The following is a 9,360-nucleotide window of genomic DNA, read 5'->3' as shown; positions in this document are numbered from 1 at the left end:
CTCCTTCTCCCTCCCACTGCCTGCTGCGGGGGTCTGTTAGAATGTGTCATTTACCGACCCCTTCCTTGTCTTAACCAACAAAGTCTGTGATCAGTACCGATCAGCTGAGGCTTCAGAGAAAGGGACTGCTGAATCTGTCCTCAGTTCCCTTCTCTGTCTCAATAGTCCAGACATCAGGGGTCTGTTTAGACCCCTGATATTTTACCAAAGCCCCCCCAATTGGGGGTCCTAAACATTATGTAAAAAATAATAAAAGTAAAATTATGAAAAAAAAGTGCTAAACAAAACAATGAAAAAAAAACTACTGATACCAGTGTCGGAACTACCAGGGTCCGCCCCACATGATGGAGGTAAAGGGGCCCGGATCAGTGGGAAGGGCCCCTGGTCGTGGGCCAGAGTGGCCCTTCATGGTTTCTTGCACCGGGGCCCTGAAGGTTCTTGTTGCGCCTCTGGCTAAAGCCTTAAGGTTTTTTTTTTTTTATCTTAATGCATTCTCTGCATTAAGGTTAAAAAAAAAACAAAAAAAACCACCTGTGCTGCAGGATCCTCACCCCCCCCCCAGTATACTTGCCTGAGCCCAATCTCGATCCAGCGATGCGCACAAGAGCAGCGGCTCTCTCCACTCCCTCCATCCTCACAGGGCCGATTGATAGCAGCGGGGAGCCATTGGCTCCTCTTTCTGTCAATTCTGTCAATCGAATTCAATGATGAGGGATTGGGGGGGGGGGGGGGGCAAAGCCCCAATGTCTGTGTCAATGGAGGCAGGCAGCAGAGCTCAGGAGCAAGCCCACACAAGTACCCACCTTAGCAAGCGGCTTGCTAGTGGGGATACTCGGAAGGGGGAGGAGGCAGACACTGGTGGGGACCCCAGAGGAGGAGGATCGGTGCTGCTCTGTTCAAATTCATTGACATGTTTATTTGTTTAAAAAAAAAAAAAACAAAGGATGAATATCACTTTAATGTAATATTCTTATATTTGTATTAATTTTAGCTTTTCTCATTTCAGGGAATTATTCTGTGAATCCTCAGATATTTATGATCATGCCGACCCACCGAGAAGAGTGTTTTCTCATCACTCAGCCTATGTTTTCCATCAGCCTCCATCTTCTTGCATCAGGACCACTTGAAGGGGAATATACTGCGTTTTTTTTTCTTTTACAGTCACTTTAAGGCATTGTCCGAAATCTGCAGCTCTCCTGATGTTGTCCAACTACAAAGCTCAATGCACCTCCTTTTAATGGAAGTCCAAGAGAACCTGTCACGAAAAACATACCCGTGCTGCTGTTTTCTATTAGCTGCCTGGTGTCATGGCAGTTGTCCATGTTCAAAAACGTAGCGAGTCACTGAGCCAAGGGCGCAGCTTTCCAAATTGTTCCTGGTTGCAGATTTCTTTTTGTGAAGCCAAAGGATCAAGGTGAAGGCCAGGCATCCAGCATTTTTATAAGGCAATTGGCTATGGCACCACTGGCGTTTTCTCTCATGTCCTTTACACAGTGCCTAGTGCTCTTTGTAATCACATCATGGGGGTCTCTTGGCCACTAAATGCCTGAAGGATAGATGAAGATGGAAGCAGCTGGGCTTTACCTTCATGTTGCGTCAAAGCCCAGAATCAGCTTAGACATGGCCAAAATTTTGCCAAAATTCTCTGATTTGCTCAAAGGGCCTGAGTTGTACTGAGCTCCTTCCTTCTCAAAATGGGACTTGCAGATCTCCCATGCTATGTCCAGGTAACAAGCACACTAGGTATTGAGTAAAGGGCCTGATGTTTTACATGGGTTTGACTCCCTTTTTAGACGGAAGACTCCATAACCCAACCCAGGGGGGAAAAAAATACACACAAGGTTGATTTACTAAAACTGTAGAGTGCAAAATCTGGTTCAGCTCTGCTTAGAAACCAATCAGCTTCCAGGTTTCTTGTTCAAAGCTTAACCACTGCAGCCCCGGAAGGGTTTACCCCCCTTCCTGACCAGAGCACTTTTTGCAATTTGGCACTGCGTACGCTTTAACTGACAATTGCGCGGTCGTGCGATGTTGCACCCAAACAAAATTGACGTCTTTTTTTCCCACAAATGGAGCTTTCTTTTGGTGGTATTTGATCACCTCTGCAGTTTTTTTTTTTTTTTTTTTTTTTTTTTTTTTTGCGCTATAAACAAAAACAAGCGACAATTTTGAAAAAAAACGCAATATTTTTTACTTTTTGCTATAATAAATATCCCCCAAAGTTATATAAAAAGACAATTTTTTTTTTCCTCAGTTTAGCCCGATATATATTTTTCGACATATTTTTGGTAAAAAAAAAAATCGCAATAAGCGTATATTGATTGGTTTGCGCAAAATTTATAGCCTCTACAAAATAGGGGATAGTTTTATGGCATTTTAATTTTTTTTTTTTTTTTATTAGTAATGGCTGCGATCTGTGATTTTTATTGGGACTGCTACATTATGGCGGACACATCGGATACTTTTGACACTATTTTGGGACCATTGTCATTCATACAGCGATCAGTGCTATAAAAATGCACTGATTACTGTGTAAATGACACTGGCAGGGAAGGGGTTAACCACTAGGGGGCGGTGAAGGGGTTAAGTGTGTCCTAGGGAGTGATTCTAACTGTGGGGCGGAGGGGCTACACCGCACATGACAGCGATCACCGCTCCCGATGAAAGGGAGGAGTAGATCTCTGTCATGTCACTAGACAGAATGGGGAAATGTTTTGTTTACAAAAGCATCGCCCCTGTTCTACCTCTCCGTGACACGATCGCGGACACCCGGCGAACAGCGAGTCCGCGGGTCCGTGCCCGCAGCACCACTTCTTAAAGGGGACGTACCTGTATGCCCTTTTGCCCACCAGTGCTATTCTGCCGACGTAAATCGGCGTGTGCGCTGGTCGGCAAGCGGTTAATCGAACAAGCCAAAATTAGAAGCTGATTGGCTACCATTTACAGCTGAACCAGATTTCACCCATTGTCTGCTATGTAAGACTTATACAGGCCTATTTAAAGTAGTACTATAGGCAAAACTTATTTTTTATTTTTTCATTTTGGATAGAGCAAGGGAGGGTTATAACCCCTGTCAGATTCTTTTTTTTTTTTCTTAATCGGTGTCCCATTGCAGAGATTTCTCTTCACTTCCTGTCCCATAGCCAAAACAGGAAGTGAGGAAATCCCTGCAAATGAAAGCGATTGGCTGAGGGGGCTGAGTAGAAAAGCCTGTCCCCTGCCATGATGCTGCAGAGAAAAGGATCTGAGAATGAAATGCCACACTATGGGATGGATTTACTAAAGGCAAATAGACTGTGTACTTTGCAGGTGCAGTTGTACTTTTTTTTTTCTTAGGGAATGTAATGTGGTGAAGCTTCACTTTATAAAAAAAGACCGAATCGGATGCAAGAAAAAAAAATACATATTTGCTCACACAAATTTTGGATGATGGAAACCAGCAGAGCTTTACCGCATTTGCCAAGCTCTGGGGAAAATGAGTGTCACCGCACTTGCAGAGTGCACAGTCTATTTGCCTTTAGTAAATCCACCCCATCAGTTAAGTCCAGATACAAATTTTATTCCAAAACAAAATCAGTCCAAAGAAATCCAACGCGTTTCGGTGAGCCAAACTGGCTCCCTTTGCTGTTTCGAGGATGCTTTTCTTCGGCTTAACATTTTAGTTGGATGATGTTGTAGCGCGGCAAACCAAATTCTTGCTATGAACTCCAACATGCAAATTTTTTTTTTGTTTCAGATTTTGGTAAAAAGGGACATAATTGCAAAAAACGCTATATAGTGAAAAAGGGAATTTTGCTCCTTCAGAACTTTGAATCAGTGCAAATGTCCTGCAAATGCAATGGAAGAATTACCTTCTAATCTAGAACAAAACACTACAGATACTTCCACTGGTCAAAATCCTCCTCATGTTGCTTACTTGAATCCACTGCAACACTAAGAGCCCACTTACACTTCTGCATTGCCAAAATTCTCATGTTACCACAACATGAGGCGAATCCATATCTCAGTGGAGTCGCAGACTTAAAAAAAAAAAAACAACAAATCTGTTGGCTCTTCCCTGTTCCATCCAACACTTTCAAGAATTGTCTGGGGGTCATGCTTTATGGTGTCACCAAACCCAACATGTCTTTTTTCAATAGAGGCCCCTCAATTAAAATTGTTTCCATATACTCCTATTTTACTGCAAATCCATTTCAGTTAATGGTAAATTCCTGGTGCTCCTGTCAGTATTTTGGAATTCCCATTGTCAACTCTCCGCAGACTGATCTTCCCTCAACAGTGTTGCCACCTTTTAAGCGAATTCTCCATTTTTGTCTCTTGAACAGCCATGGTTGGGCATGACGTTCCCTGTTCCCATTGGCTCCAGCATATCCACGTGATGAGTAACATCAACAGGAAATTTTTTATGTGTTCGTCTTCCCAAGCAAAATGGCAGTAGGGATGTAGATGGGTTTACTTGACACTACATAATGGGTTATGTACACTATATTACCAAAAGTATTGGGACGCCTGCCTTTACATGCACATGAACTTTAATGGCATCCCAGTCTTAGTCCGTAGGGTTCAATATTGAGTTGGCCCACACTTTGCAGCTATAACAGCCTCAACTCTTCTGGGAAGGCTGTCTACAAGGTTTAGGAGTGTGTCTATGGGAATGTTTGACCATTCTTCCAGAAGAGCATTTGTGAGGTCAGGCACTGATGTACGAGAAGGCCTGGCTCGCCGTCTACACTCTTAATTATTCCCAGAGGTGTTCTTTTGGGTTGGTGCAGGCCAGTCAAGTTCTTCCACCCCAAACTCGCTCATACACGTCTTTATGGACCTTGCTTTGTGCACTGGTGCGCAGTCATGTTGGAACAGGAAGGGGCCATCCCCAAACTGTTCCCACAAAGTTGGGAGCATGAAATTGTCCAAAATGTCTTGGTATGCTGACACCTTAAGAGTTCCCTTCACTGGAACTAAGGGGCCAACCCCTGAAAAACAACCACACACCATAATCGACCACACCAAAGTCCCTTCTCACATACCTGTACTATCTTTTTCGTTTAAACTTTGGGATGATGCCAATGAGAACATAAATTGTTACAGTGGTTTCATTCTCAGCCCACACTTTACATTTACTCTTGAAACGCACCATAATCCCCCCTCCACCAAATCATTTGGAGGGGTGGCCCAATACTTTGTGCAGGCCAGTTAAGTTCCTCCACACTATATTACTAAGAGTCCTGACCTCAACCGATAGAACACCTCTTGGATGAATTAGAATGGAGACGGCAAACCAGGCCTTCTCCTCCAACATCACTGCCTGACCTCACAAATGCTCCTCTGGAAGAACGGTCAAACATTCCCATAGACACACTCCTAAACCTTGTGGGCAGCCTTCCCAGAAGAGTTGAAGCTGTTATAGCTGCAAAGGGTGGGCCAACTCAATATTGAACCCTACGGACTAAGACTGGGATGCCATTAAAGTTCATGTGTGTGTAAAGGCAGGCGTCCCAATACTTTTGGCAATATAGTGTATATTGGCTTACTGACACTTTCATTCTATACTTTGACTAAATCTCCCATTGTATTGATGTGTATCACTGTAGACTTTTTATATTTTTAATGTTCTTTATCTGATCCGTTTTTTATAGGCCAAAATTTGTGAATTTTTTCGAGCCAATAGCTTTAAGTTTTCTTATATACAAAAGAGATGTATTCCTCTAAGCGCAATATTTTACAGCCTGTCCTGTGCCAAAGCTGTTCTACGATCAAAAAAAAATATCTTCTGGGTGGGTTTGGCATTCTGTGGCCTCCCCACGGTAGCAAAAATCCCAGCATGCCTTGCAGTGTCTGTAGTTCCTCAGCAGCCAAAGGGCCACTGCTTGCCCATTGTACTTCCAGATGGTGCCTTGTAAGCGTTACTCTTCGTTACATCATTCTTCTATTCCTTTGGCCACCATATTCGTTATATTCTGATCATACAGTCTTTGTGCAGTCAGTTTTAGATTTACCAACATTATGTAATATGGGGTCCTACCTAATATATCCAATACATGTGTAGCCATTGAGGCAGGCACTTGAATTACATAGTTATTGGTAGATCTAAGGAAGCCCATGCATTAGCGGGTTGAAAGAAAATAAGGCAACCCATACATTAGCGGGTTGAACGAAGATAACTGACCCAATTCCCCCATCCACACATTGGAGGCGGATAATGGAATCCTCCATGTTGATCTATTCATGAGAGCACAGAGACTTTCCCGCCGTCAGAATACACTGATCAGCACCGCAGTCTGTAGCCTGCAGCGCAGTTCGAGCAGGGGAAAATCGGACAAGGTGGTTGCACAGAACTGTAGATCGACTTCTATACATCGAGAGTGCCCATACATGGATCGAAATTTAGCCAGTCCCCGCTGAACAAGCCGAATTTCGATCCATGTATGACTAACCAGCTTAACGGGGAATGTAACATTTGGGATGTAACGTCTTTAATAATAAGATGTGTGTTCTTAGAGTTGGGTCAGTTTGGCTAAAATGTATATTTTTGGTTACGGGTTCACCCCTAAGGGCAGGGCTGCTGTTAGAAACTACGGGGCCCCATACAGCCAATCTGACAGCCCCCCCCTCCAAAAAAAACACAGTTTACTATGCTTTGGTTATGAATGAACACAGTGAGTGATTGGTACCGATCACTCATTGAGTTCATTGAGGAAAGGAAGGGGTAAATGTAACATAAAGGGGTAAGGAGTAACATAAAGGGGTAAATGTGACATAATTACTGGAACCTTCCTCCACTCTCCATCCTGAAGAATCCTATTGAGTGCTTGCAGCCACCAGTGGGAAGGAAAGGAGGAAAGCCAAGTAGCACTGCAGGGGGGGCACACAGAGGAGACTTGGAAGCAGGGGGAAACGTATGGTGCTCATGGAGGGTGATCGGTGTGGTGGGGACGTTTAGGCAATTAATGGAACTGATCCTTTTGTATGGCTCTCTCTGCAGCAGCTGAAAGCCAACGGGTGGGAGAGGAGAAGAAGCCAGCTTTCAGCTGCTGCAGAGAGAGCCATACAGGGGGAACCGTTCCAGTAATTTCCCCCTCCGAGGTGCTTTCATCCTCCCTGCCCACATCCGATTCAGCAGCTGCCTGGACCCCTCTGCTGGCCTGCAGGAGGACTGGTGGTACCCCCTTATCTAATGGCCCTGCTTATGGGTGGTGGTGGTTTTTTTAATTCTTCAGTGGTGAACTCAGCAGACAAGACTTCTGTTCTAAAGTTGCCTGCTTTGGCAGGGGGGGGGAGACCACCCATAATGGAGGTTGGTGGAGCTGTGCGCATAGGGCGGCCATTGAATTGCAACTTTTTCTTTCCACTACGGATGCAGAAAAGAAAATTGCTCAATTCCCCCATTAGCACAGTTAGTGTTGATGGAGGATCTGCCAGCGGGGAGCCTTCCCTACCGGCAGAACACAATGATTATTGATGCCGGCTCTAGCCGGTAGCACTAATCGTTCAGGGAGAAAAACCCAGTTGCTTGGGTCTGCATGGCTTGTGTGCAGACACTCCTTCATTTAAGAAAAATTGTGCAACTCTTTACTTGAGTAATCCTTTCCATAGACAGAAAAAAGCAGGGAAACGTTATTTTTTCATCTATTTTCTGTTTTGAATGATCACTTTTTTGCATTTTTAAGATTATTGAATGATCTCACACAATACAGGTAAATATACTAAACAAAAATCTTTTTTTTTTTTTTTTTTTACCACCCAAAACCGAAATATCTTATTAGCCTGATCCTTTCATCTTAGTAAAGCCCCTATATCTGATTTTAGAGGTTTCTAGCTTCTTGGTGTTTAGCTACTATACAAGACTTTGCGGGTGTTTTTAAGCTTTATCTCTGTATAGGATTCCAGCGACTTTCTTTCTTTAGATCAACTTTTTTTTTTTCATGGACCTCACATGTACTTTTATATTAGTGACATTTCTGTATTACGAGACCGAAAGGGAATATTTGTGTTTACCAAGATGTGTGATAATCCTAATTCTATGACCAGCACATCGAGTGGAATATCAGTATTATATGCTGCTTTTAATGTGACTTTATTTCTTATTGTATTTAGGGTAACAGTGAAATGTTCTTAGACAATAAACTTTTTTTTTTTCTTCTAAACTGTGAGAGTCTTTAATATAAATTATCACCTCTTAGAAATGTTTTGATTCTGTGACAAGTCGGCCGTTCCATTGCAAGGTGAGTTCTGGAATTGGGCTGCATGTAGATGGATTGAAATTCGGCTGGTTCAGCAGAGACTGGCCAAAATTCAATTCATCTTTGGACATACCCACTTGGCAGAAGTTGATTTGAACTGTCGGCATTTTGCAGGGTACTGCTTAGGAACAATTAACATGTGTAAATATCTCCTACAATTTTCACTTTTCTAGGTTCAGTTTCACTTTAACCAGTGGCGTCGCTATGGGGGGGGGGGGGGGGGGGGGGTTGGGGTGCGGACCGCACCTGGGTGACACCCCGGACAAGCCTCTGTATTGTCTCCGTTGCTCACTAACACAGCCGAGTGTAGCCGGAAGCAGAACGGGAGAGAGAGAACAGGGCTGAATAGATAGCAGGAGTTGCCAGAGTTTAACTTTATTTATTATTATTTATTTCAGGTACTTATATAGCGCCGTCAATTTACGCAGCGCTTTACATATATATATATTATACATTCACATCAGTCCCTATACCCTCAAGGAGCTTACAATCTAAGGTCCCTAACTCACATTCATACCTATACTAGGGCCAATTTAGACAGGATCCAATTAACCTACCAGCATGTCTTTGGAGTGTGGGAAGAAACCGGAGTACCCGGAGGAAACCCACGCAGACACAGGGAGAACATGCAAACTCCAGGCAGGTAGTGTCGTGGTCGGGATTCGAACCAGCGATCCTTCTTACTGCTAGGCGAGAGTGCTACCCACTGCACCACTCCAAGTTAACCAGCAGGTGATTGGTTGGTAGGTGGTCCTAGCAACCAATCACGTGTTGGTTCATTTGGAAAGTTAACTCCGGTAGCTCCTGCTGTCAATTCAGAGCTGCTCTCTCTCTCCCGTTCTGCTTCCTGCTCCACTCTGCTGTGTCTCCCGCTCTGAAATAAGGGAAAAAGGGGCAGAACTGCAGGGGGTAGGGGCTGTGTAATATAAAGGGGTACAGGGGGGCTGTGTAATGTAAAGGGGTCCATATGTGTGGGGGCTGTGTAATGTAAAGGGGTCCAGAGGTACAGCGGGGGCTGTGTAATGTAAAGGGGTCCAGATGTGTGGGGGCTATGTAATGTAAAGGGGTCCAGAAAAGCAGGGGAGCTATGTAATGTAAAGGGGTCCAGAGGAGCAGGGGG

This window comes from Aquarana catesbeiana, linkage group LG09 (assembly GCF_042186555.1).
Source record: "Aquarana catesbeiana isolate 2022-GZ linkage group LG09, ASM4218655v1, whole genome shotgun sequence".
Lineage (NCBI taxonomy): Eukaryota > Metazoa > Chordata > Amphibia > Anura > Ranidae > Aquarana > Aquarana catesbeiana.
The sequence above is the reverse complement of the archived record's forward strand: the minus strand, read 5'-3'. Positions refer to the sequence as shown.